This window comes from Phoenix dactylifera, chromosome 4 (genome assembly GCF_051530095.1).
Source record: "Phoenix dactylifera cultivar Ajwa chromosome 4, Ajwa_hap1_PhDact_Kaust_v1.1, whole genome shotgun sequence".
Classification (NCBI taxonomy): domain Eukaryota; kingdom Viridiplantae; phylum Streptophyta; class Magnoliopsida; order Arecales; family Arecaceae; genus Phoenix; species Phoenix dactylifera.
This window is the reverse complement of record NC_143193.1, coordinates 37,101,107-37,119,490: the sequence shown is the minus strand read 5'-3', so window position 1 is coordinate 37,119,490 and position 18,384 is coordinate 37,101,107. Positions and strand designations below refer to the sequence as shown.

The 18,384-nt window shown below is 49.5% G+C and overlaps 42 non-coding genes and 8 pseudogenes across 42 annotated transcripts; all 50 read left to right on the top strand.

Annotated features, from left to right (window-relative positions):
- Nucleotides 1-232: 232 nt before the first annotated feature.
- On the top strand, nt 233-351 carry LOC149762315 (5S ribosomal RNA). The gene has a single exon (XR_016408674.1). It is a non-coding gene; the product is annotated as a 5S ribosomal RNA (ribosomal RNA).
- A 247-nt stretch (nt 352-598) lies between these two features.
- Nucleotides 599-717, top strand: LOC149762314 (5S ribosomal RNA). Its single transcript, XR_016402100.1, has one exon. It is a non-coding gene; the product is annotated as a 5S ribosomal RNA (ribosomal RNA).
- A 246-nt stretch (nt 718-963) lies between these two features.
- On the top strand, nt 964-1,082 carry LOC149762313 (5S ribosomal RNA). Its single transcript, XR_016410269.1, has one exon. It is a non-coding gene; the product is annotated as a 5S ribosomal RNA (ribosomal RNA).
- Nucleotides 1,083-1,328: 246 nt separating this feature from the next.
- LOC149762312 (5S ribosomal RNA) lies at nt 1,329-1,447 on the top strand. Its single transcript, XR_016401643.1, has one exon. It is a non-coding gene; the product is annotated as a 5S ribosomal RNA (ribosomal RNA).
- A 248-nt stretch (nt 1,448-1,695) lies between these two features.
- On the top strand, nt 1,696-1,814 carry LOC149762311 (5S ribosomal RNA). The gene has a single exon (XR_016412766.1). It is a non-coding gene; the product is annotated as a 5S ribosomal RNA (ribosomal RNA).
- A 246-nt stretch (nt 1,815-2,060) lies between these two features.
- Nucleotides 2,061-2,179, top strand: LOC149762310 (5S ribosomal RNA; annotated as a pseudogene).
- Nucleotides 2,180-2,425: 246 nt separating this feature from the next.
- On the top strand, nt 2,426-2,544 carry LOC149762309 (5S ribosomal RNA). Its single transcript, XR_016410268.1, has one exon. It is a non-coding gene; the product is annotated as a 5S ribosomal RNA (ribosomal RNA).
- A 246-nt stretch (nt 2,545-2,790) lies between these two features.
- Nucleotides 2,791-2,909, top strand: LOC149762308 (5S ribosomal RNA). The gene has a single exon (XR_016400497.1). It is a non-coding gene; the product is annotated as a 5S ribosomal RNA (ribosomal RNA).
- A 246-nt stretch (nt 2,910-3,155) lies between these two features.
- On the top strand, nt 3,156-3,274 carry LOC149762307 (5S ribosomal RNA). Its single transcript, XR_016410266.1, has one exon. It is a non-coding gene; the product is annotated as a 5S ribosomal RNA (ribosomal RNA).
- A 246-nt stretch (nt 3,275-3,520) lies between these two features.
- On the top strand, nt 3,521-3,639 carry LOC149762306 (5S ribosomal RNA). Its single transcript, XR_016408673.1, has one exon. It is a non-coding gene; the product is annotated as a 5S ribosomal RNA (ribosomal RNA).
- A 247-nt stretch (nt 3,640-3,886) lies between these two features.
- LOC149762305 (5S ribosomal RNA) lies at nt 3,887-4,005 on the top strand. The gene has a single exon (XR_016401865.1). It is a non-coding gene; the product is annotated as a 5S ribosomal RNA (ribosomal RNA).
- A 246-nt stretch (nt 4,006-4,251) lies between these two features.
- LOC149762304 (5S ribosomal RNA) lies at nt 4,252-4,370 on the top strand. Its single transcript, XR_016401464.1, has one exon. It is a non-coding gene; the product is annotated as a 5S ribosomal RNA (ribosomal RNA).
- Nucleotides 4,371-4,616: 246 nt separating this feature from the next.
- Nucleotides 4,617-4,735, top strand: LOC149762303 (5S ribosomal RNA). Its single transcript, XR_016401642.1, has one exon. It is a non-coding gene; the product is annotated as a 5S ribosomal RNA (ribosomal RNA).
- A 248-nt stretch (nt 4,736-4,983) lies between these two features.
- LOC149762302 (5S ribosomal RNA) lies at nt 4,984-5,102 on the top strand. The gene has a single exon (XR_016412765.1). It is a non-coding gene; the product is annotated as a 5S ribosomal RNA (ribosomal RNA).
- Nucleotides 5,103-5,348: 246 nt separating this feature from the next.
- On the top strand, nt 5,349-5,467 carry LOC149762301 (5S ribosomal RNA; annotated as a pseudogene).
- Nucleotides 5,468-5,713: 246 nt separating this feature from the next.
- On the top strand, nt 5,714-5,832 carry LOC149762300 (5S ribosomal RNA). The gene has a single exon (XR_016410265.1). It is a non-coding gene; the product is annotated as a 5S ribosomal RNA (ribosomal RNA).
- Nucleotides 5,833-6,078: 246 nt separating this feature from the next.
- LOC149762299 (5S ribosomal RNA) lies at nt 6,079-6,197 on the top strand. Its single transcript, XR_016401641.1, has one exon. It is a non-coding gene; the product is annotated as a 5S ribosomal RNA (ribosomal RNA).
- Nucleotides 6,198-6,445: 248 nt separating this feature from the next.
- On the top strand, nt 6,446-6,564 carry LOC149762298 (5S ribosomal RNA). Its single transcript, XR_016412764.1, has one exon. It is a non-coding gene; the product is annotated as a 5S ribosomal RNA (ribosomal RNA).
- Nucleotides 6,565-6,810: 246 nt separating this feature from the next.
- Nucleotides 6,811-6,929, top strand: LOC149762297 (5S ribosomal RNA; annotated as a pseudogene).
- A 246-nt stretch (nt 6,930-7,175) lies between these two features.
- On the top strand, nt 7,176-7,294 carry LOC149762296 (5S ribosomal RNA). Its single transcript, XR_016410264.1, has one exon. It is a non-coding gene; the product is annotated as a 5S ribosomal RNA (ribosomal RNA).
- A 246-nt stretch (nt 7,295-7,540) lies between these two features.
- On the top strand, nt 7,541-7,659 carry LOC149762295 (5S ribosomal RNA). Its single transcript, XR_016401640.1, has one exon. It is a non-coding gene; the product is annotated as a 5S ribosomal RNA (ribosomal RNA).
- Nucleotides 7,660-7,908: 249 nt separating this feature from the next.
- On the top strand, nt 7,909-8,027 carry LOC149762294 (5S ribosomal RNA). The gene has a single exon (XR_016412763.1). It is a non-coding gene; the product is annotated as a 5S ribosomal RNA (ribosomal RNA).
- Nucleotides 8,028-8,273: 246 nt separating this feature from the next.
- On the top strand, nt 8,274-8,392 carry LOC149762293 (5S ribosomal RNA). The gene has a single exon (XR_016408951.1). It is a non-coding gene; the product is annotated as a 5S ribosomal RNA (ribosomal RNA).
- Nucleotides 8,393-8,638: 246 nt separating this feature from the next.
- Nucleotides 8,639-8,757, top strand: LOC149762292 (5S ribosomal RNA). The gene has a single exon (XR_016410263.1). It is a non-coding gene; the product is annotated as a 5S ribosomal RNA (ribosomal RNA).
- Nucleotides 8,758-9,003: 246 nt separating this feature from the next.
- Nucleotides 9,004-9,122, top strand: LOC149762291 (5S ribosomal RNA). The gene has a single exon (XR_016401003.1). It is a non-coding gene; the product is annotated as a 5S ribosomal RNA (ribosomal RNA).
- Nucleotides 9,123-9,368: 246 nt separating this feature from the next.
- LOC149762290 (5S ribosomal RNA) lies at nt 9,369-9,487 on the top strand. The gene has a single exon (XR_016410262.1). It is a non-coding gene; the product is annotated as a 5S ribosomal RNA (ribosomal RNA).
- Nucleotides 9,488-9,733: 246 nt separating this feature from the next.
- On the top strand, nt 9,734-9,852 carry LOC149762289 (5S ribosomal RNA). The gene has a single exon (XR_016410433.1). It is a non-coding gene; the product is annotated as a 5S ribosomal RNA (ribosomal RNA).
- Nucleotides 9,853-10,098: 246 nt separating this feature from the next.
- LOC149762288 (5S ribosomal RNA) lies at nt 10,099-10,217 on the top strand. The gene has a single exon (XR_016410261.1). It is a non-coding gene; the product is annotated as a 5S ribosomal RNA (ribosomal RNA).
- Nucleotides 10,218-10,463: 246 nt separating this feature from the next.
- On the top strand, nt 10,464-10,582 carry LOC149762287 (5S ribosomal RNA; annotated as a pseudogene).
- Nucleotides 10,583-10,829: 247 nt separating this feature from the next.
- Nucleotides 10,830-10,948, top strand: LOC149762286 (5S ribosomal RNA). Its single transcript, XR_016410642.1, has one exon. It is a non-coding gene; the product is annotated as a 5S ribosomal RNA (ribosomal RNA).
- Nucleotides 10,949-11,194: 246 nt separating this feature from the next.
- Nucleotides 11,195-11,313, top strand: LOC149762285 (5S ribosomal RNA). The gene has a single exon (XR_016412762.1). It is a non-coding gene; the product is annotated as a 5S ribosomal RNA (ribosomal RNA).
- A 246-nt stretch (nt 11,314-11,559) lies between these two features.
- LOC149762284 (5S ribosomal RNA) lies at nt 11,560-11,678 on the top strand (annotated as a pseudogene).
- Nucleotides 11,679-11,924: 246 nt separating this feature from the next.
- LOC149762283 (5S ribosomal RNA) lies at nt 11,925-12,043 on the top strand. Its single transcript, XR_016401639.1, has one exon. It is a non-coding gene; the product is annotated as a 5S ribosomal RNA (ribosomal RNA).
- Nucleotides 12,044-12,291: 248 nt separating this feature from the next.
- On the top strand, nt 12,292-12,410 carry LOC149762282 (5S ribosomal RNA). Its single transcript, XR_016412761.1, has one exon. It is a non-coding gene; the product is annotated as a 5S ribosomal RNA (ribosomal RNA).
- Nucleotides 12,411-12,656: 246 nt separating this feature from the next.
- LOC149762281 (5S ribosomal RNA) lies at nt 12,657-12,775 on the top strand (annotated as a pseudogene).
- Nucleotides 12,776-13,021: 246 nt separating this feature from the next.
- On the top strand, nt 13,022-13,140 carry LOC149762280 (5S ribosomal RNA). The gene has a single exon (XR_016410260.1). It is a non-coding gene; the product is annotated as a 5S ribosomal RNA (ribosomal RNA).
- Nucleotides 13,141-13,386: 246 nt separating this feature from the next.
- Nucleotides 13,387-13,505, top strand: LOC149762279 (5S ribosomal RNA). The gene has a single exon (XR_016401638.1). It is a non-coding gene; the product is annotated as a 5S ribosomal RNA (ribosomal RNA).
- Nucleotides 13,506-13,753: 248 nt separating this feature from the next.
- On the top strand, nt 13,754-13,872 carry LOC149762278 (5S ribosomal RNA). The gene has a single exon (XR_016412760.1). It is a non-coding gene; the product is annotated as a 5S ribosomal RNA (ribosomal RNA).
- A 246-nt stretch (nt 13,873-14,118) lies between these two features.
- LOC149762277 (5S ribosomal RNA) lies at nt 14,119-14,237 on the top strand (annotated as a pseudogene).
- Nucleotides 14,238-14,483: 246 nt separating this feature from the next.
- Nucleotides 14,484-14,602, top strand: LOC149762276 (5S ribosomal RNA). Its single transcript, XR_016410259.1, has one exon. It is a non-coding gene; the product is annotated as a 5S ribosomal RNA (ribosomal RNA).
- Nucleotides 14,603-14,848: 246 nt separating this feature from the next.
- On the top strand, nt 14,849-14,967 carry LOC149762275 (5S ribosomal RNA). Its single transcript, XR_016401637.1, has one exon. It is a non-coding gene; the product is annotated as a 5S ribosomal RNA (ribosomal RNA).
- Nucleotides 14,968-15,216: 249 nt separating this feature from the next.
- On the top strand, nt 15,217-15,335 carry LOC149762274 (5S ribosomal RNA). Its single transcript, XR_016412758.1, has one exon. It is a non-coding gene; the product is annotated as a 5S ribosomal RNA (ribosomal RNA).
- A 246-nt stretch (nt 15,336-15,581) lies between these two features.
- LOC149762273 (5S ribosomal RNA) lies at nt 15,582-15,700 on the top strand. Its single transcript, XR_016408950.1, has one exon. It is a non-coding gene; the product is annotated as a 5S ribosomal RNA (ribosomal RNA).
- Nucleotides 15,701-15,946: 246 nt separating this feature from the next.
- Nucleotides 15,947-16,065, top strand: LOC149762272 (5S ribosomal RNA). The gene has a single exon (XR_016410258.1). It is a non-coding gene; the product is annotated as a 5S ribosomal RNA (ribosomal RNA).
- A 246-nt stretch (nt 16,066-16,311) lies between these two features.
- LOC149762271 (5S ribosomal RNA) lies at nt 16,312-16,430 on the top strand. Its single transcript, XR_016401002.1, has one exon. It is a non-coding gene; the product is annotated as a 5S ribosomal RNA (ribosomal RNA).
- Nucleotides 16,431-16,676: 246 nt separating this feature from the next.
- Nucleotides 16,677-16,795, top strand: LOC149762270 (5S ribosomal RNA). The gene has a single exon (XR_016410257.1). It is a non-coding gene; the product is annotated as a 5S ribosomal RNA (ribosomal RNA).
- A 246-nt stretch (nt 16,796-17,041) lies between these two features.
- LOC149762269 (5S ribosomal RNA) lies at nt 17,042-17,160 on the top strand. The gene has a single exon (XR_016410422.1). It is a non-coding gene; the product is annotated as a 5S ribosomal RNA (ribosomal RNA).
- Nucleotides 17,161-17,406: 246 nt separating this feature from the next.
- LOC149762268 (5S ribosomal RNA) lies at nt 17,407-17,525 on the top strand. Its single transcript, XR_016410255.1, has one exon. It is a non-coding gene; the product is annotated as a 5S ribosomal RNA (ribosomal RNA).
- A 246-nt stretch (nt 17,526-17,771) lies between these two features.
- LOC149762267 (5S ribosomal RNA) lies at nt 17,772-17,890 on the top strand (annotated as a pseudogene).
- Nucleotides 17,891-18,137: 247 nt separating this feature from the next.
- LOC149762266 (5S ribosomal RNA) lies at nt 18,138-18,256 on the top strand. The gene has a single exon (XR_016410631.1). It is a non-coding gene; the product is annotated as a 5S ribosomal RNA (ribosomal RNA).
- The last annotated feature ends 128 nt before the right edge of the window (nt 18,257-18,384 follow it).

Genomic DNA, 18,384 nt, shown 5'->3' with positions numbered 1-18,384 from the left:
CGCTTTTTTATTTTTTGATAACATTTATTTTTTATTTTTCGGCTTTTGGCTTTTCCTCTTCGGATAATTTTTTTCCCCCGAAAATAAACTGAGTCCGGAGACTGGCGGTGCCATGCCGCATAGCGGAACAGCGTGTTGAATCCTACGCCAGAACGGCCCCGGCAGCGCGAATGTCTCGGGCCGTCGAGGTCTGCTACTTTGTCATAAAAGGGAGTTTCGAAGGGCATGTCTTGAGTGCGATCATACCAGCACTAATGCACCGGATCCTATCAGAACTCCGCAGTTAAGCGTGCTTGGGCGAGAGTAGTACTAGGATGGGTGACCCCCTGGGAAGTCCTCATGTTGCACCCTTTTTATTTTTTGCCCGCTTTTTTATTTTTTGATAATATTTATTTTTAATTTTTTGGCTTTTGGCTTTTCCTCTTCGGATAATTTTTTTCCCCCGACAATAAACTGGATCCGGAGACTGGCGGTGCCATGCCGCATAGCGGGACCAGCGCGTTGAATCCTACGCCAGAACGGCCCCGGCAGCGAGAATGTCTCGGGCCGTCGAGGTCTGCTGCTTTGTCATAAAAGGGAGTTTCGAAGGGCATATCATGGGTGCGATCATACCAGCACTAATGCACCGGAACCCATCAGAACTCCGCAGTTAAGCGTGCTTGGGCGAGAGTAGTACTAGGATGGGTGACCCCCTGGGAAGTCCTCGTGTTGCACCCCTTTTATTTTTTGCCCGCTTTTTTCTTTTTTGATAACATTTATTTTTAATTTTTTGGCTTTTGGCTTTTCCTCTTCGGATAATTTTTTTCCCTCGAAAATAAACTGAGTCCGGAGACTCGCGGTGCCATGCCGCATAGCGGAACATCGCATTGAATCCTACGCCAAAACGGCCTCGGCAGCGCGAATGTCTCGGGCCGTCGAGGTCTGCTGCTTTGTCATAAAAGGGTGTTTCGATGGGCATGTCATGGGTGCGATCATACCAGCACTAATGCACCGGATCCCATCAGAACTCCGCAGTTAAGCGTGCTTGGGCGAGAGTAGTACTAGGATGGGTGACCCCCTGGGAAGTCCTCGTGTTGCACCCCTTTTATTTTTTGCCCGCTTTTTTATTTTTTGATAATATTTATTTTTAATTTTTCGGCTTTTGGCTTTTTCTCTTCGGATAATTTTTTTCCCCCGAAAATAAACTGAGTCCGGAGACTCGCGGTGCCATGCCGCATAGCGGAACAGCGCGTTGAATCCTACGCCAGAACGGCCCCGGCAGCGCGAATGTCTCGGGCCGTCGAGGTCTGCTGCTTTGTCATAAAAGGGAGTTTCGAAGGGCATGTCATGGGTGCGATCATACCAGCACTAATGCACCGGATCCCATCAGAACTCCGCAGTTAAGCGTGCTTGGGCGAGAGTTGTACTAGGATGGGTGACCCCCTGGGAAGTCCTCGTGTTGCACCCTTTTTATTTTTTTCTCCACTTTTTTATTTTTTGATAATATTTATTTTTAATTTTTCGGCTTTTGGCTTTTCCTCTTCGGATAATTTTTTTCCCCCGAAAATGAACTGAGTCCGGAGACTGGCGGTGCCATGCCGCATAGCGGGAATAGCGCGTTGAATCCTACGCCAGAACGGCCCCGGCGGCGCGAATGTCTCGGGCCGTCGACGTCTGCTGCTTTGTCATAAAAGGGAGTTTCGATGGGCTTGTCATGGGTGCGATCATACCAGCACTAATGCACCGGATCCCATCAGAACTCCGCAGTTAAGCGTGCTTGGGCGAGAGTAGTACTACGATGGGTGACCCCCTGGGAAGTCCTCGTGTTGCACCCCTTTTATTTTTTGCCCGCTTTTTTATTTTTTGATAATATTTATTTTTAATTTTTCGGCTTTTGGCTTTTCCTCTTCGGATAATTTTTTTTCCCCGAAAATAAACTGAGTCCGGAGACTCGCGGTGCCATGCCGCATAGCGGAACAGCGCGTTGAATCCTACGCCAGAACGGCCCCGGCAGCGCGAATGTCTCGGGCCGTCGCGGTCTGCTGCTTTGTCATAAAAGGGAGTTTCGAAGGGCATGTCATGGGTGCGATCATACCAGCACTAATGCACCGGATCCCATCATAACTCCGCAGTTAGGCGTGCTTGGGCGAGAGAAGTACTAGGATGGGTGACCCCCTGGGAAGTCCTCGTGTTGCACCCTTTTTATTTTTTGCCCGCTTTTTTATTTTTTGATAATATTTATTTTTAATTTTTTGGCTTTTGGCTTTTCCTCTTCGGATAATTTTTTCCCCCCGAAAATAAACTGATTCCGGAGACTGGCGGTGCCATGCCGCATAGCGGAACAGCGCGTTGAATCCTACGCCAGAACGGCCCCGGCAGCGCGAATGTCTCGGGCCGTCGAGGTCTGCTGCTTTGTCATAAAAGGGAGTTTCGAAGGGCATGTCATGGGTGCGATCATACCAGCACTAATGCACCGGATCCCATCAGAACTCCGCAGTTAAGCGTGCTTGGGCGAGAGTAGTACTAGGATGGGTGACCCCCTGGGAAGTCCTCGTGTTGCACCCCTTTTATTTTTTGCCCGCTTTTTTATTTTTTGATAACATTTATTTTTTATTTTTCGGCTTTTGGCTTTTCCTCTTCGGATAATTTTTTTCCCCCGAAAATAAACTGAGTCCGGAGACTGGCGGTGCCATGCCGCATAGCGGAACAGCGTGTTGAATCCTACGCCAGAACGGCCCCGGCAGCGCGAATGTCTCGGGCCGTCGAGGTCTGCTGCTTTGTTATAAAAGGGAGTTTCGAAGGGCATGTCATGGGTGCGATCATACCAGCACTAATGCACCGGATCCCATCAGAACTCCGCAGTTAAGCGTGCATGGGCGAGAGTAGTACTAGGATGGGTGACCCCCTGGGAAGTCCTCGTGTTGCACCCCTTTTATTTTTTGCCCGCTTTTTTATTTTTTGATAACATTTATTTTTTATTTTTCGGCTTTTGGCTTTTCCTCTTCGGATAATTTTTTTCCCCCGAAAATAAACTGAGTCCGGAGACTGGCGGTGCCATGCCGCATAGCGGAACAGCGCGTTGAATCCTACGCCAGAACGGCCCCGGCAGCGCGAATGTCTCGGGCCGTCGAGGTCTGCTGCTTTGTCATAAAAGGGAGTTTCGAAGGGCATGTCATGGGTGCGATCATACCAGCACTAATGCACCGGATCCCATCAGAACTCCGCAGTTAAGCGTGCTTGGGCGAGAGTAGTACTAGGATGGGTGACCCCCTGGGAAGTCCTCGTGTTGCACCCCTTTTATTTTTTGCCCGCTTTTTTATTTTTTGATAACATTTATTTTTTATTTTTCGGCTTTTGGCTTTTCCTCTTCGGATAATTTTTTTCCCCCGAAAATAAACTGAGTCCGGAGACTGGCGGTGCCATGCCGCATAGCGGAACAGCGTGTTGAATCCTACGCCAGAACGGCCCCGGCAGCGCGAATGTCTCGGGCCGTCGAGGTCTGCTACTTTGTCATAAAAGGGAGTTTCGAAGGGCATGTCTTGAGTGCGATCATACCAGCACTAATGCACCGGATCCTATCAGAACTCCGCAGTTAAGCGTGCTTGGGCGAGAGTAGTACTAGGATGGGTGACCCCCTGGGAAGTCCTCATGTTGCACCCTTTTTATTTTTTGCCCGCTTTTTTATTTTTTGATAATATTTATTTTTAATTTTTTGGCTTTTGGCTTTTCCTCTTCGGATAATTTTTTTCCCCCGACAATAAACTGGGTCCGGAGACTGGCGGTGCCATGCCGCATAGCGGGACCAGCGCGTTGAATCCTACGCCAGAACGGCCCCGGCAGCGCGAATGTCTTGGGCCGTCGAGGTCTGCTGCTTTGTCATAAAAGGGAGTTTCGAAGGGCATATCATTGGTGCGATCATACCAGCACTAATGCACCGGATCCCATCAGAACTCCGCAGTTAAGCGTGCTTGGGCGAGAGTAGTACTAGGATGGGTGACCCCCTGGGAAGTCCTCGTGTTGCACCCCTTTTATTTTTTGCCCGCTTTTTTCTTTTTTGATAACATTTATTTTTAATTTTTTGGCTTTTGGCTTTTCCTCTTCGGATAATTTTTTTCCCTCGAAAATAAACTGAGTCCGGAGACTCGCGGTGCCATGCCGCATAGCGGAACATCGCATTGAATCCTACGCCAAAACGGCCTCGGCAGCGCGAATGTCTCGGGCCGTCGAGGTCTGCTGCTTTGTCATAAAAGGGTGTTTCGATGGGCATGTCATGGGTGCGATCATACCAGCACTAATGCACCGGATCCCATCAGAACTCTGCAGTTAAGCGTGCTTGGGCGAGAGTAGTACTAGGATGGGTGACCCCCTGGGAAGTCCTCGTGTTGCACCCCTTTTATTTTTTGCCCGCTTTTTTATTTTTTGATAATATTTATTTTTAATTTTTCAGCTTTTGGCTTTTTCTCTTCGGATAATTTTTTTCCCCCGAAAATAAACTGAGTCCGGAGACTCGCGGTGCCATGCCGCATAGCGGAACAGCGCGTTGAATCCTACGCCAGAACGGCCCCGGCAGCGCGAATGTCTCGGGCCGTCGAGGTCTGCTGCTTTGTCATAAAAGGGAGTTTCGAAGGGCATGTCATGGGTGCGATCATACCAGCACTAATGCACCGGATCCCATCAGAACTCCGCAGTTAAGCGTGCTTGGGCGAGAGTTGTACTAGGATGGGTGACCCCCTGGGAAGTCCTCGTGTTGCACCCTTTTTATTTTTTTCTCCACTTTTTTATTTTTTGATAATATTTATTTTTAATTTTTCGGCTTTTGGCTTTTCCTCTTCGGATAATTTTTTTCCCCCGAAAATGAACTGAGTCCGGAGACTGGCGGTGCCATGCCGCATAGTGGGAATAGCGCGTTGAATCCTACGCCAGAACGGCCCCGGCGGCGCGAATGTCTCGGGCCGTCGACGTCTGCTGCTTTGTCATAAAAGGGAGTTTCGATGGGCATGTCATGGGTGCGATCATACCAGCACTAATGCACCGGATCCCATCAGAACTCCGCAGTTAAGCGTGCTTGGGCGAGAGTAGTACTACGATGGGTGACCCCCTGGGAAGTCCTCGTGTTGCACCCCTTTTATTTTTTGCCCGCTTTTTTATTTTTTGATAATATTTATTTTTAATTTTTCGGCTTTTGGCTTTTCCTCTTCGGATAATTTTTTTTCCCCGAAAATAAACTGAGTCCGGAGACTCGCGGTGCCATGCCGCATAGCGGAACAGCGCGTTGAATCCTACGCCAGAACGGCCCCGGCAGCGCGAATGTCTCGGGCCGTCGCGGTCTGCTGCTTTGTCATAAAAGGGAGTTTCGAAGGGCATGTCATGGGTGCGATCATACCAGCACTAATGCACCGGATCCCATCATAACTCCGCAGTTAGGCGTGCTTGGGCGAGAGAAGTACTAGGATGGGTGACCCCCTGGGAAGTCCTCGTGTTGCACCCTTTTTATTTTTTGCCCGCTTTTTTATTTTTTGATAATATTTATTTTTAATTTTTTGGCTTTTGGCTTTTCCTCTTCGGATAATTTTTTCCCCCCGAAAATAAACTAAGTCCGGAGACTGGCGGTGCCATGCCGCATAGCGGAACAGCGCGTTGAATCCTACGCCAGAACGGCCCCGGCAGCGCGAATGTCTCGGGCCGTCGAGGTCCGCTGCTTTGTCATAAAAGGGAGTTTCGAAGGGCATGTCATGGGTGCGATCATACCAGCACTAATGCACCGGATCCCATCAGAACTCCGCAGTTAAGCGTGCTTGGGCGAGAGTAGTACTAGGATGGGTGACCCCCTGGGAAGTCCTCGTGTTGCACCCCTTTTATTTTTTGCCCGCTTTTTTATTTTTTGATAACATTTATTTTTTATTTTTCGGCTTTTGGCTTTTCCTCTTCGGATAATTTTTTTCCCCCGAAAATAAACTGAGTCCGGAGACTGGCGGTGCCATGCCGCATAGCGGAACAGCGCGTTGAATCCTACGCCAGAACGGCCCCGGCAGCGCGAATGTCTCGGGCCGTCGAGGTCTGCTGCTTTGTCATAAAAGGGAGTTTCGAAGGGCATGTCATGGGTGCGATCATACCAGCACTAATGCACCGGATCCCATCAGAACTCCGCAGTTAAGCGTGCTTGGGCGAGAGTTGTACTAGGATGGGTGACCCCCTGGGAAGTCCTCGTGTTGCACCCTTTTTATTTTTTTCTCCACTTTTTTATTTTTTGATAATATTTATTTTTAATTTTTCGGCTTTTGGCTTTTCCTCTTCGGATAATTTTTTTCCCCCGAAAATGAACTGAGTCCGGAGACTGGCGGTGCCATGCCGCATAGTGGGAATAGCGCGTTGAATCCTACGCCAGAACGGCCCCGGCGGCGCGAATGTCTCGGGCCGTCGACGTCTGCTGCTTTGTCATAAAAGGGAGTTTCGATGGGCATGTCATGGGTGCGATCATACCAGCACTAATGCACCGGATCCCATCAGAACTCCGCAGTTAAGCGTGCTTGGGCGAGAGTAGTACTACGATGGGTGACCCCCTGGGAAGTCCTCGTGTTGCACCCCTTTTATTTTTTGCCCGCTTTTTTATTTTTTGATAATATTTATTTTTAATTTTTCGGCTTTTGGCTTTTCCTCTTCGGATAATTTTTTTTCCCCGAAAATAAACTGAGTCCGGAGACTCGCGGTGCCATGCCGCATAGCGGAACAGCGCGTTGAATCCTACGCCAGAACGGCCCCGGCAGCGCGAATGTCTCGGGCCGTCGCGGTCTGCTGCTTTGTCATATAAGGGAGTTTCGAAGGGCATGTCTTGGGTGCGATCATACCAGCACTAATGCACCGGATCCCATCATAACTCCGCAGTTAGGCGTGCTTGGGCGAGAGAAGTACTAGGATGGGTGACCCCCTGGGAAGTCCTCGTGTTGCACCCTTTTTATTTTTTGCCCGCTTTTTTATTTTTTGATAATATTTATTTTTAATTTTTTGGCTTTTGGCTTTTCCTCTTCGGATAATTTTTTCCCCCCGAAAATAAACTAAGTCCGGAGACTGGCGGTGCCATGCCGCATAGCGGAACAGCGCGTTGAATCCTACGCCAGAACGGCCCCGGCAGCGCGAATGTCTCGGGCCGTCGAGGTCCGCTGCTTTGTCATAAAAGGGAGTTTCGAAGGGCATGTCATGGGTGCGATCATACCAGCACTAATGCACCGGATCCCATCAGAACTCCGCAGTTAAGCGTGCTTGGGCGAGAGTAGTACTAGGATGGGTGACCCCCTGGGAAGTCCTCGTGTTGCACCCCTTTTATTTTTTGCCCGCTTTTTTATTTTTTGATAACATTTATTTTTTATTTTTCGGCTTTTGGCTTTTCCTCTTCGGATAATTTTTTTCCCCCGAAAATAAACTGAGTCCGGAGACTGGCGGTGCCATGCCGCATAGCGGAACAGCGCGTTGAATCCTACGCCAGAACGGCCCCGGCAGCGCGAATGTCTCGGGCCGTCGAGGTCTGCTGCTTTGTCATAAAAGGGAGTTTCGAAGGGCATGTCATGGGTGCGATCATACCAGCACTAATGCACCGGATCCCATCAGAACTCCGCAGTTAAGCGTGCTTGGGCGAGAGTTGTACTAGGATGGGTGACCCCCTGGGAAGTCCTCGTGTTGCACCCTTTTTATTTTTTTCTCCACTTTTTTATTTTTTGATAATATTTATTTTTAATTTTTCGGCTTTTGGCTTTTCCTCTTCGGATAATTTTTTTTCCCCCGAAAATAAACTGAGTCCGGAGACTGGCGGTGCCATGCCGCATAGCGGGAATAGCGCGTTGAATCCTACGCCAGAACGGCCCCGGCGGCGCGAATGTCTCGGGCCGTCGACGTCTGCTGCTTTGTCATAAAAGGGAGTTTCGATGGGCATGTCATGGGTGCGATCATACCAGCACTAATGCACCGGATCCCATCAGAACTCCGCAGTTAAGCGTGCTTGGGCGAGAGTAGTACTACGATGGGTGACCCCCTGGGAAGTCCTCGTGTTGCACCCCTTTTATTTTTTGCCCGCTTTTTTATTTTTTGATAATATTTATTTTTAATTTTTCGGCTTTTGGCTTTTCCTCTTCGGATAATTTTTTTCCCCCGAAAATAAACTGAGTCCGGAGACTCGCGGTGCCATGCCGCATAGCGGAACAGCGCGTTGAATCCTACGCCAGAACGGCCCCGGCAGCGCGAATGTCTCGGGCCGTCGCGGTCTGCTGCTTTGTCATAAAAGAGAGTTTCGAAGGGCATGTCATGGGTGCGATCATACCAGCACTAATGCACCGGATCCCATCATAACTCCGCAGTTAGGCGTGCTTGGGCGGGAGAAGTACTAGGATGGGTGACCCCCTGGGAAGTCCTCGTGTTGCACCCTTTTTATTTTTTGCCCGCTTTTTTATTTTTTGATAATATTTATTTTTAATTTTTTGGCTTTTGGCTTTTCCTCTTCGGATAATTTTTTCCCCCCGAAAATAAACTGAGTCCGGAGACTGGCGGTGCCATGCCGCATAGCGGAACAGCGCGTTGAATCCTACGCCAGAACGGCCCCGGCAGCGCGAATGTCTCGGGCCGTCGAGGTCCGCTGCTTTGTCATAAAAGGGAGTTTCGAAGGGCATGTCATGGGTGCGATCATACCAGCACTAATGCACCGGATCCCATCAGAACTCCGCAGTTAAGCGTGCTTGGGCGAGAGTAGTACTAGGATGGGTGACCCCCTGGGAAGTCCTCGTGTTGCACCCCTTTTATTTTTTGCCCGCTTTTTTATTTTTTGATAACATTTATTTTTTATTTTTCGGCTTTTGGCTTTTCCTCTTCGGATAATTTTTTTCCCCCGAAAATAAACTGAGTCCGGAGACTGGCGGTGCCATGCCGCATTGCGGAACAGCGCGTTGAATCCTACGCCAGAACGGCCCCGGCAGCGCGAATGTCTCGGGCCGTCGAGGTCTGCTGCTTTGTTATAAAAGGGAGTTTCGAAGGGCATGTCATGGGTGCGATCATACCAGCACTAATGTACCGGATCCCATCAGAACTCCGCAGTTAAGCGTGCTTGGGCGAGAGTAGTACTAGGATGGGTGACCTCCTGGGAAGTCCTCGTGTTGCACCCCTTTTATTTTTTGCCCGCTTTTTTATTTTTTGATAACATTTATTTTTTATTTTTCGGCTTTTGGCTTTTCCTCTTCGGATAATTTTTTTCCCCCGAAAATAAACTGAGTCCGGAGACTGGCGGTGCCATGCCGCATAGCGGAACAGCGCGTTGAATCCTACGCCAGAACGGCCCCGGCAGCGCGAATGTCTCGGGCCGTCGAGGTCTGCTGCTTTGTCATAAAAGGGAGTTTCGAAGGGCATGTCATGGGTGCGATCATACCAGCACTAATGCACCGGATCCCATCAGAACTCCGCAGTTAAGCGTGCTTGGGCGAGAGTAGTACTAGGATGGGTGACCCCCTGGGAAGTCCTCGTGTTGCACCCCTTTTATTTTTTGCCCGCTTTTTTATTTTTTGATAACATTTATTTTTTATTTTTCGGCTTTTGGCTTTTCCTCTTCGGATAATTTTTTTCCCCCGAAAATAAACTGAGTCCGGAGACTGGCGGTGCCATGCCGCATAGCGGAACAGCGTGTTGAATCCTACGCCAGAACGGCCCCGGCAGCGCGAATGTCTCGGGCCGTCGAGGTCTGCTGCTTTGTTATAAAAGGGAGTTTCGAAGGGCATGTCATGGGTGCGATCATACCAGCACTAATGCACCGGATCCCATCAGAACTCCGCAGTTAAGCGTGCTTGGGCGAGAGTAGTACTAGGATGGGTGACCTCCTGGGAAGTCCTCGTGTTGCACCCCTTTTATTTTTTGCCCGCTTTTTTATTTTTTGATAACATTTATTTTTTATTTTTCGGCTTTTGGCTTTTCCTCTTCGGATAATTTTTTTCCCCCGAAAATAAACTGAGTCCGGAGACTGGCGGTGCCATGCCGCATAGCGGAACAGCGCGTTGAATCCTACGCCAGAACGGCCCCGGCAGCGCGAATGTCTCGGGCCGTCGAGGTCTGCTGCTTTGTCATAAAAGGGAGTTTCGAAGGGCATGTCATGGGTGCGATCATACCAGCACTAATGCACCGGATCCCATCAGAACTCCGCAGTTAAGCGTGCTTGGGCGAGAGTAGTACTAGGATGGGTGACCCCCTGGGAAGTCCTCGTGTTGCACCCCTTTTATTTTTTGCCCGCTTTTTTATTTTTTGATAACATTTATTTTTTATTTTTCGGCTTTTGGCTTTTCCTCTTCGGATAATTTTTTTCCCCCGAAAATAAACTGAGTCCGGAGACTGGCGGTGCCATGCCGCATAGCGGAACAGCGTGTTGAATCCTACGCCAGAACGGCCCCGGCAGCGCGAATGTCTCGGGCCGTCGAGGTCTGCTACTTTGTCATAAAAGGGAGTTTCGAAGGGCATGTCTTGAGTGCGATCATACCAGCACTAATGCACCGGATCCTATCAGAACTCCGCAGTTAAGCGGGCTTGGGCGAGAGTAGTACTAGGATGGGTGACCCCCTGGGAAGTCCTCATGTTGCACCCTTTTTATTTTTTGCCCGCTTTTTTATTTTTTGATAATATTTATTTTTAATTTTTTGGCTTTTGGCTTTTCCTCTTCGGATAATTTTTTTCCCCCGACAATAAACTGGGTCCGGAGACTGGCGGTGCCATGCCGCATAGCGGGACCAGCGCGTTGAATCCTACGCCAGAACGGCCCCGGCAGCGCGAATGTCTCGGGCCGTCGAGGTCTGCTGCTTTGTCATAAAAGGGAGTTTCGAAGGGCATATCATTGGTGCGATCATACCAGCACGAATGCACCGGATCCCATCAGAACTCCGCAGTTAAGCGTGCTTGGGCGAGAGTAGTACTAGGATGGGTGACCCCCTGGGAAGTCCTCGTGTTGCACCCCTTTTATTTTTTGCCCGCTTTTTTCTTTTTTGATAACATTTATTTTTAATTTTTTGGCTTTTGGCTTCTCCTCTTCGGATAATTTTTTTCCCTCGAAAATAAACTGAGTCCGGAGACTCGCGGTGCCATGCCGCATAGCGGAACATCGCATTGAATCCTACGCCAAAACGGCCTCGGCAGCGCGAATGTCTCGGGCCGTCGAGGTCTGCTGCTTTGTCATAAAAGGGTGTTTCGATGGGCATGTCATGGGTGCGATCATACCAGCACTAATGCACCGGATCCCATCAGAACTCCGCAGTTAAGCGTGCTTGGGCGAGAGTAGTACTACGATGGGTGACCCCCTGGGAAGTCCTCGTGTTGCACCCCTTTTATTTTTTGCCCGCTTTTTTATTTTTTGATAATATTTATTTTTAATTTTTCGGCTTTTGGCTTTTCCTCTTCGGATAATTTTTTTTCCCCGAAAATAAACTGAGTCCGGAGACTCGCGGTGCCATGCCGCATAGCGGAACAGCGCGTTGAATCCTACGCCAGAACGGCCCCGGCAGCGCGAATGTCTCGGGCCGTCGCGGTCTGCTGCTTTGTCATATAAGGGAGTTTCGAAGGGCATGTCTTGGGTGCGATCATACCAGCACTAATGCACCGGATCCCATCATAACTCCGCAGTTAGGCGTGCTTGGGCGAGAGAAGTACTAGGATGGGTGACCCCCTGGGAAGTCCTCGTGTTGCACCCTTTTTATTTTTTGCCCGCTTTTTTATTTTTTGATAATATTTATTTTTAATTTTTTGGCTTTTGGCTTTTCCTCTTCGGATAATTTTTTCCCCCCGAAAATAAACTAAGTCCGGAGACTGGCGGTGCCATGCCGCATAGCGGAACAGCGCGTTGAATCCTACGCCAGAACGGCCCCGGCAGCGCGAATGTCTCGGGCCGTCGAGGTCTGCTGCTTTGTCATAAAAGGGAGTTTCGAAGGGCATGTCATGGGTGCGATCATACCAGCACTAATGCACCGGATCCCATCAGAACTCCGCAGTTAAGCGTGCTTGGGCGAGAGTTGTACTAGGATGGGTGACCCCCTGGGAAGTCCTCGTGTTGCACCCTTTTTATTTTTTTCTCCACTTTTTTATTTTTTGATAATATTTATTTTTAATTTTTCGGCTTTTGGCTTTTCCTCTTCGGATAATTTTTTTCCCCCGAAAATGAACTGAGTCCGGAGACTGGCGGTGCCATGCCGCATAGTGGGAATAGCGCGTTGAATCCTACGCCAGAACGGCCCCGGCGGCGCGAATGTCTCGGGCCGTCGACGTCTGCTGCTTTGTCATAAAAGGGAGTTTCGATGGGCATGTCATGGGTGCGATCATACCAGCACTAATGCACCGGATCCCATCAGAACTCCGCAGTTAAGCGTGCTTGGGCGAGAGTAGTACTACGATGGGTGACCCCCTGGGAAGTCCTCGTGTTGCACCCCTTTTATTTTTTGCCCGCTTTTTTATTTTTTGATAATATTTATTTTTAATTTTTCGGCTTTTGGCTTTTCCTCTTCGGATAATTTTTTTTCCCCGAAAATAAACTGAGTCCGGAGACTCGCGGTGCCATGCCGCATAGCGGAACAGCGCGTTGAATCCTACGCCAGAACGGCCCCGGCAGCGCGAATGTCTCGGGCCGTCGCGGTCTGCTGCTTTGTCATAAAAGGGAGTTTCGAAGGGCATGTCATGGGTGCGATCATACCAGCACTAATGCACCGGATCCCATCATAACTCCGCAGTTAGGCGTGCTTGGGCGAGAGAAGTACTAGGATGGGTGACCCCCTGGGAAGTCCTCGTGTTGCACCCTTTTTATTTTTTGCCCGCTTTTTTATTTTTTGATAATATTTATTTTTAATTTTTTGGCTTTTGGCTTTTCCTCTTCGGATAATTTTTTCCCCCCGAAAATAAACTAAGTCCGGAGACTGGCGGTGCCATGCCGCATAGCGGAACAGCGCGTTGAATCCTACGCCAGAACGGCCCCGGCAGCGCGAATGTCTCGGGCCGTCGAGGTCCGCTGCTTTGTCATAAAAGGGAGTTTCGAAGGGCATGTCATGGGTGCGATCATACCAGCACTAATGCACCGGATCCCATCAGAACTCCGCAGTTAAGCGTGCTTGGGCGAGAGTAGTACTAGGATGGGTGACCCCCTGGGAAGTCCTCGTGTTGCACCCCTTTTATTTTTTGCCCGCTTTTTTATTTTTTGATAACATTTATTTTTTATTTTTCGGCTTTTGGCTTTTCCTCTTCGGATAATTTTTTTCCCCCGAAAATAAACTGAGTCCGGAGACTGGCGGTGCCATGCCGCATAGCGGAACAGCGCGTTGAATCCTACGCCAGAACGGCCCCGGCAGCGCGAATGTCTCGGGCCGTCGAGGTCTGCTGCTTTGTCATAAAAGGGAGTTTCGAAGGGCATGTCATGGGTGCGATCATACCAGCACTAATGCACCGGATCCCATCAGAACTCCGCAGTTAAGCGTGCTTGGGCGAGAGTTGTACTAGGATGGGTGACCCCCTGGGAAGTCCTCGTGTTGCACCCTTTTTATTTTTTTCTCCACTTTTTTATTTTTTGATAATATTTATTTTTAATTTTTCGGCTTTTGGCTTTTCCTCTTCGGATAATTTTTTTCCCCCGAAAATGAACTGAGTCCGGAGACTGGCGGTGCCATGCCGCATAGTGGGAATAGCGCGTTGAATCCTACGCCAGAACGGCCCCGGCGGCGCGAATGTCTCGGGCCGTCGACGTCTGCTGCTTTGTCATAAAAGGGAGTTTCGATGGGCATGTCATGGGTGCGATCATACCAGCACTAATGCACCGGATCCCATCAGAACTCCGCAGTTAAGCGTGCTTGGGCGAGAGTAGTACTACGATGGGTGACCCCCTGGGAAGTCCTCGTGTTGCACCCCTTTTATTTTTTGCCCGCTTTTTTATTTTTTGATAATATTTATTTTTAATTTTTCGGCTTTTGGCTTTTCCTCTTCGGATAATTTTTTTTCCCCGAAAATAAACTGAGTCCGGAGACTCGCGGTGCCATGCCGCATAGCGGAACAGCGCGTTGAATCCTACGCCAGAACGGCCCCGGCAGCGCGAATGTCTCGGGCCGTCGCGGTCTGCTGCTTTGTCATATAAGGGAGTTTCGAAGGGCATGTCTTGGGTGCGATCATACCAGCACTAATGCACCGGATCCCATCATAACTCCGCAGTTAGGCGTGCTTGGGCGAGAGAAGTACTAGGATGGGTGACCCCCTGGGAAGTCCTCGTGTTGCACCCTTTTTATTTTTTGCCCGCTTTTTTATTTTTTGATAATATTTATTTTTAATTTTTTGGCTTTTGGCTTTTCCTCTTCGGATAATTTTTTCCCCCCGAAAATAAACTAAGTCCGGAGACTGGCGGTGCCATGCCGCATAGCGGAACAGCGCGTTGAATCCTACGCCAGAACGGCCCCGGCAGCGCGAATGTCTCGGGCCGTCGAGGTCCGCTGCTTTGTCATAAAAGGGAGTTTCGAAGGGCATGTCATGGGTGCGATCATACCAGCACTAATGCACCGGATCCCATCAGAACTCCGCAGTTAAGCGTGCTTGGGCGAGAGTAGTACTAGGATGGGTGACCCCCTGGGAAGTCCTCGTGTTGCACCCCTTTTATTTTTTGCCCGCTTTTTTATTTTTTGATAACATTTATTTTTTATTTTTCGGCTTTTGGCTTTTCCTCTTCGGATAATTTTTTTCCCCCGAAAATAAACTGAGTCCGGAGACTGGCGGTGCCATGCCGCATAGCGGAACAGCGCGTTGAATCCTACGCCAGAACGGCCCCGGCAGCGCGAATGTCTCGGGCCGTCGAGGTCTGCTGCTTTGTCATAAAAGGGAGTTTCGAAGGGCATGTCATGGGTGCGATCATACCAGCACTAATGCACCGGATCCCATCAGAACTCCGCAGTTAAGCGTGCTTGGGCGAGAGTTGTACTAGGATGGGTGACCCCCTGGGAAGTCCTCGTGTTGCACCCTTTTTATTTTTTTCTCCACTTTTTTATTTTTTGATAATATTTATTTTTAATTTTTCGGCTTTTGGCTTTTCCTCTTCGGATAATTTTTTTTCCCCCGAAAATAAACTGAGTCCGGAGACTGGCGGTGCCATGCCGCATAGCGGGAATAGCGCGTTGAATCCTACGCCAGAACGGCCCCGGCGGCGCGAATGTCTCGGGCCGTCGACGTCTGCTGCTTTGTCATAAAAGGGAGTTTCGATGGGCATGTCATGGGTGCGATCATACCAGCACTAATGCACCGGATCCCATCAGAACTCCGCAGTTAAGCGTGCTTGGGCGAGAGTAGTACTACGATGGGTGACCCCCTGGGAAGTCCTCGTGTTGCACCCCTTTTATTTTTTGCCCGCTTTTTTATTTTTTGATAATATTTATTTTTAATTTTTCGGCTTTTGGCTTTTCCTCTTCGGATAATTTTTTTCCCCCGAAAATAAACTGAGTCCGGAGACTCGCGGTGCCATGCCGCATAGCGGAACAGCGCGTTGAATCCTACGCCAGAACGGCCCCGGCAGCGCGAATGTCTCGGGCCGTCGCGGTCTGCTGCTTTGTCATAAAAGAGAGTTTCGAAGGGCATGTCATGGGTGCGATCATACCAGCACTAATGCACCGGATCCCATCATAACTCCGCAGTTAGGCGTGCTTGGGCGGGAGAAGTACTAGGATGGGTGACCCCCTGGGAAGTCCTCGTGTTGCACCCTTTTTATTTTTTGCCCGCTTTTTTATTTTTTGATAATATTTATTTTTAATTTTTTGGCTTTTGGCTTTTCCTCTTCGGATAATTTTTTCCCCCCGAAAATAAACTGAGTCCGGAGACTGGCGGTGCCATGCCGCATAGCGGAACAGCGCGTTGAATCCTACGCCAGAACGGCCCCGGCAGCGCGAATGTCTCGGGCCGTCGAGGTCCGCTGCTTTGTCATAAAAGGGAGTTTCGAAGGGCATGTCATGGGTGCGATCATACCAGCACTAATGCACCGGATCCCATCAGAACTCCGCAGTTAAGCGTGCTTGGGCGAGAGTAGTACTAGGATGGGTGACCCCCTGGGAAGTCCTCGTGTTGCACCCCTTTTATTTTTTGCCCGCTTTTTTATTTTTTGATAACATTTATTTTTTATTTTTCGGCTTTTGGCTTTTCCTCTTCGGATAATTTTTTTCCCCCGAAAATAAACTGAGTCCGGAGACTGGCGGTGCCATGCCGCATTGCGGAACAGCGCGTTGAATCCTACGCCAGAACGGCCCCGGCAGCGCGAATGTCTCGGGCCGTCGAGGTCTGCTGCTTTGTTATAAAAGGGAGTTTCGAAGGGCATGTCATGGGTGCGATCATACCAGCACTAATGTACCGGATCCCATCAGAACTCCGCAGTTAAGCGTGCTTGGGCGAGAGTAGTACTAGGATGGGTGACCTCCTGGGAAGTCCTCGTGTTGCACCCCTTTTATTTTTTGCCCGCTTTTTTATTTTTTGATAACATTTATTTTTTATTTTTCGGCTTTTGGCTTTTCCTCTTCGGATAATTTTTTTCCCCCGAAAATAAACTGAGTCCGGAGACTGGCGGTGCCATGCCGCATAGCGGAACAGCGCGTTGAATCCTACGCCAGAACGGCCCCGGCAGCGCGAATGTCTCGGGCCGTCGAGGTCTGCTGCTTTGTCATAAAAGGGAGTTTCGAAGGGCATGTCATGGGTGCGATCATACCAGCACTAATGCACCGGATCCCATCAGAACTCCGCAGTTAAGCGTGCTTGGGCGAGAGTAGTACTAGGATGGGTGACCCCCTGGGAAGTCCTCGTGTTGCACCCCTTTTATTTTTTGCCCGCTTTTTTATTTTTTGATAACATTTATTTTTTATTTTTCGGCTTTTGGCTTTTCCTCTTCGGATAATTTTTTTCCCCCGAAAATAAACTGAGTCCGGAGACTGGCGGTGCCATGCCGCATAGCGGAACAGCGTGTTGAATCCTACGCCAGAACGGCCCCGGCAGCGCGAATGTCTCGGGCCGTCGAGGTCTGCTGCTTTGTTATAAAAGGGAGTTTCGAAGGGCATGTCATGGGTGCGATCATACCAGCACTAATGCACCGGATCCCATCAGAACTCCGCAGTTAAGCGTGCTTGGGCGAGAGTAGTACTAGGATGGGTGACCTCCTGGGAAGTCCTCGTGTTGCACCCCTTTTATTTTTTGCCCGCTTTTTTATTTTTTGATAACATTTATTTTTTATTTTTCGGCTTTTGGCTTTTCCTCTTCGGATAATTTTTTTCCCCCGAAAATAAACTGAGTCCGGAGACTGGCGGTGCCATGCCGCATAGCGGAACAGCGCGTTGAATCCTACGCCAGAACGGCCCCGGCAGCGCGAATGTCTCGGGCCGTCGAGGTCTGCTGCTTTGTCATAAAAGGGAGTTTCGAAGGGCATGTCATGGGTGCGATCATACCAGCACTAATGCACCGGATCCCATCAGAACTCCGCAGTTAAGCGTGCTTGGGCGAGAGTAGTACTAGGATGGGTGACCCCCTGGGAAGTCCTCGTGTTGCACCCCTTTTATTTTTTGCCCGCTTTTTTATTTTTTGATAACATTTATTTTTTATTTTTCGGCTTTTGGCTTTTCCTCTTCGGATAATTTTTTTCCCCCGAAAATAAACTGAGTCCGGAGACTGGCGGTGCCATGCCGCATAGCGGAACAGCGTGTTGAATCCTACGCCAGAACGGCCCCGGCAGCGCGAATGTCTCGGGCCGTCGAGGTCTGCTACTTTGTCATAAAAGGGAGTTTCGAAGGGCATGTCTTGAGTGCGATCATACCAGCACTAATGCACCGGATCCTATCAGAACTCCGCAGTTAAGCGGGCTTGGGCGAGAGTAGTACTAGGATGGGTGACCCCCTGGGAAGTCCTCATGTTGCACCCTTTTTATTTTTTGCCCGCTTTTTTATTTTTTGATAATATTTATTTTTAATTTTTTGGCTTTTGGCTTTTCCTCTTCGGATAATTTTTTTCCCCCGACAATAAACTGGGTCCGGAGACTGGCGGTGCCATGCCGCATAGCGGGACCAGCGCGTTGAATCCTACGCCAGAACGGCCCCGGCAGCGCGAATGTCTCGGGCCGTCGAGGTCTGCTGCTTTGTCATAAAAGGGAGTTTCGAAGGGCATATCATTGGTGCGATCATACCAGCACGAATGCACCGGATCCCATCAGAACTCCGCAGTTAAGCGTGCTTGGGCGAGAGTAGTACTAGGATGGGTGACCCCCTGGGAAGTCCTCGTGTTGCACCCCTTTTATTTTTTGCCCGCTTTTTTCTTTTTTGATAACATTTATTTTTAATTTTTTGGCTTTTGGCTTCTCCTCTTCGGATAATTTTTTTCCCTCGAAAATAAACTGAGTCCGGAGACTCGCGGTGCCAT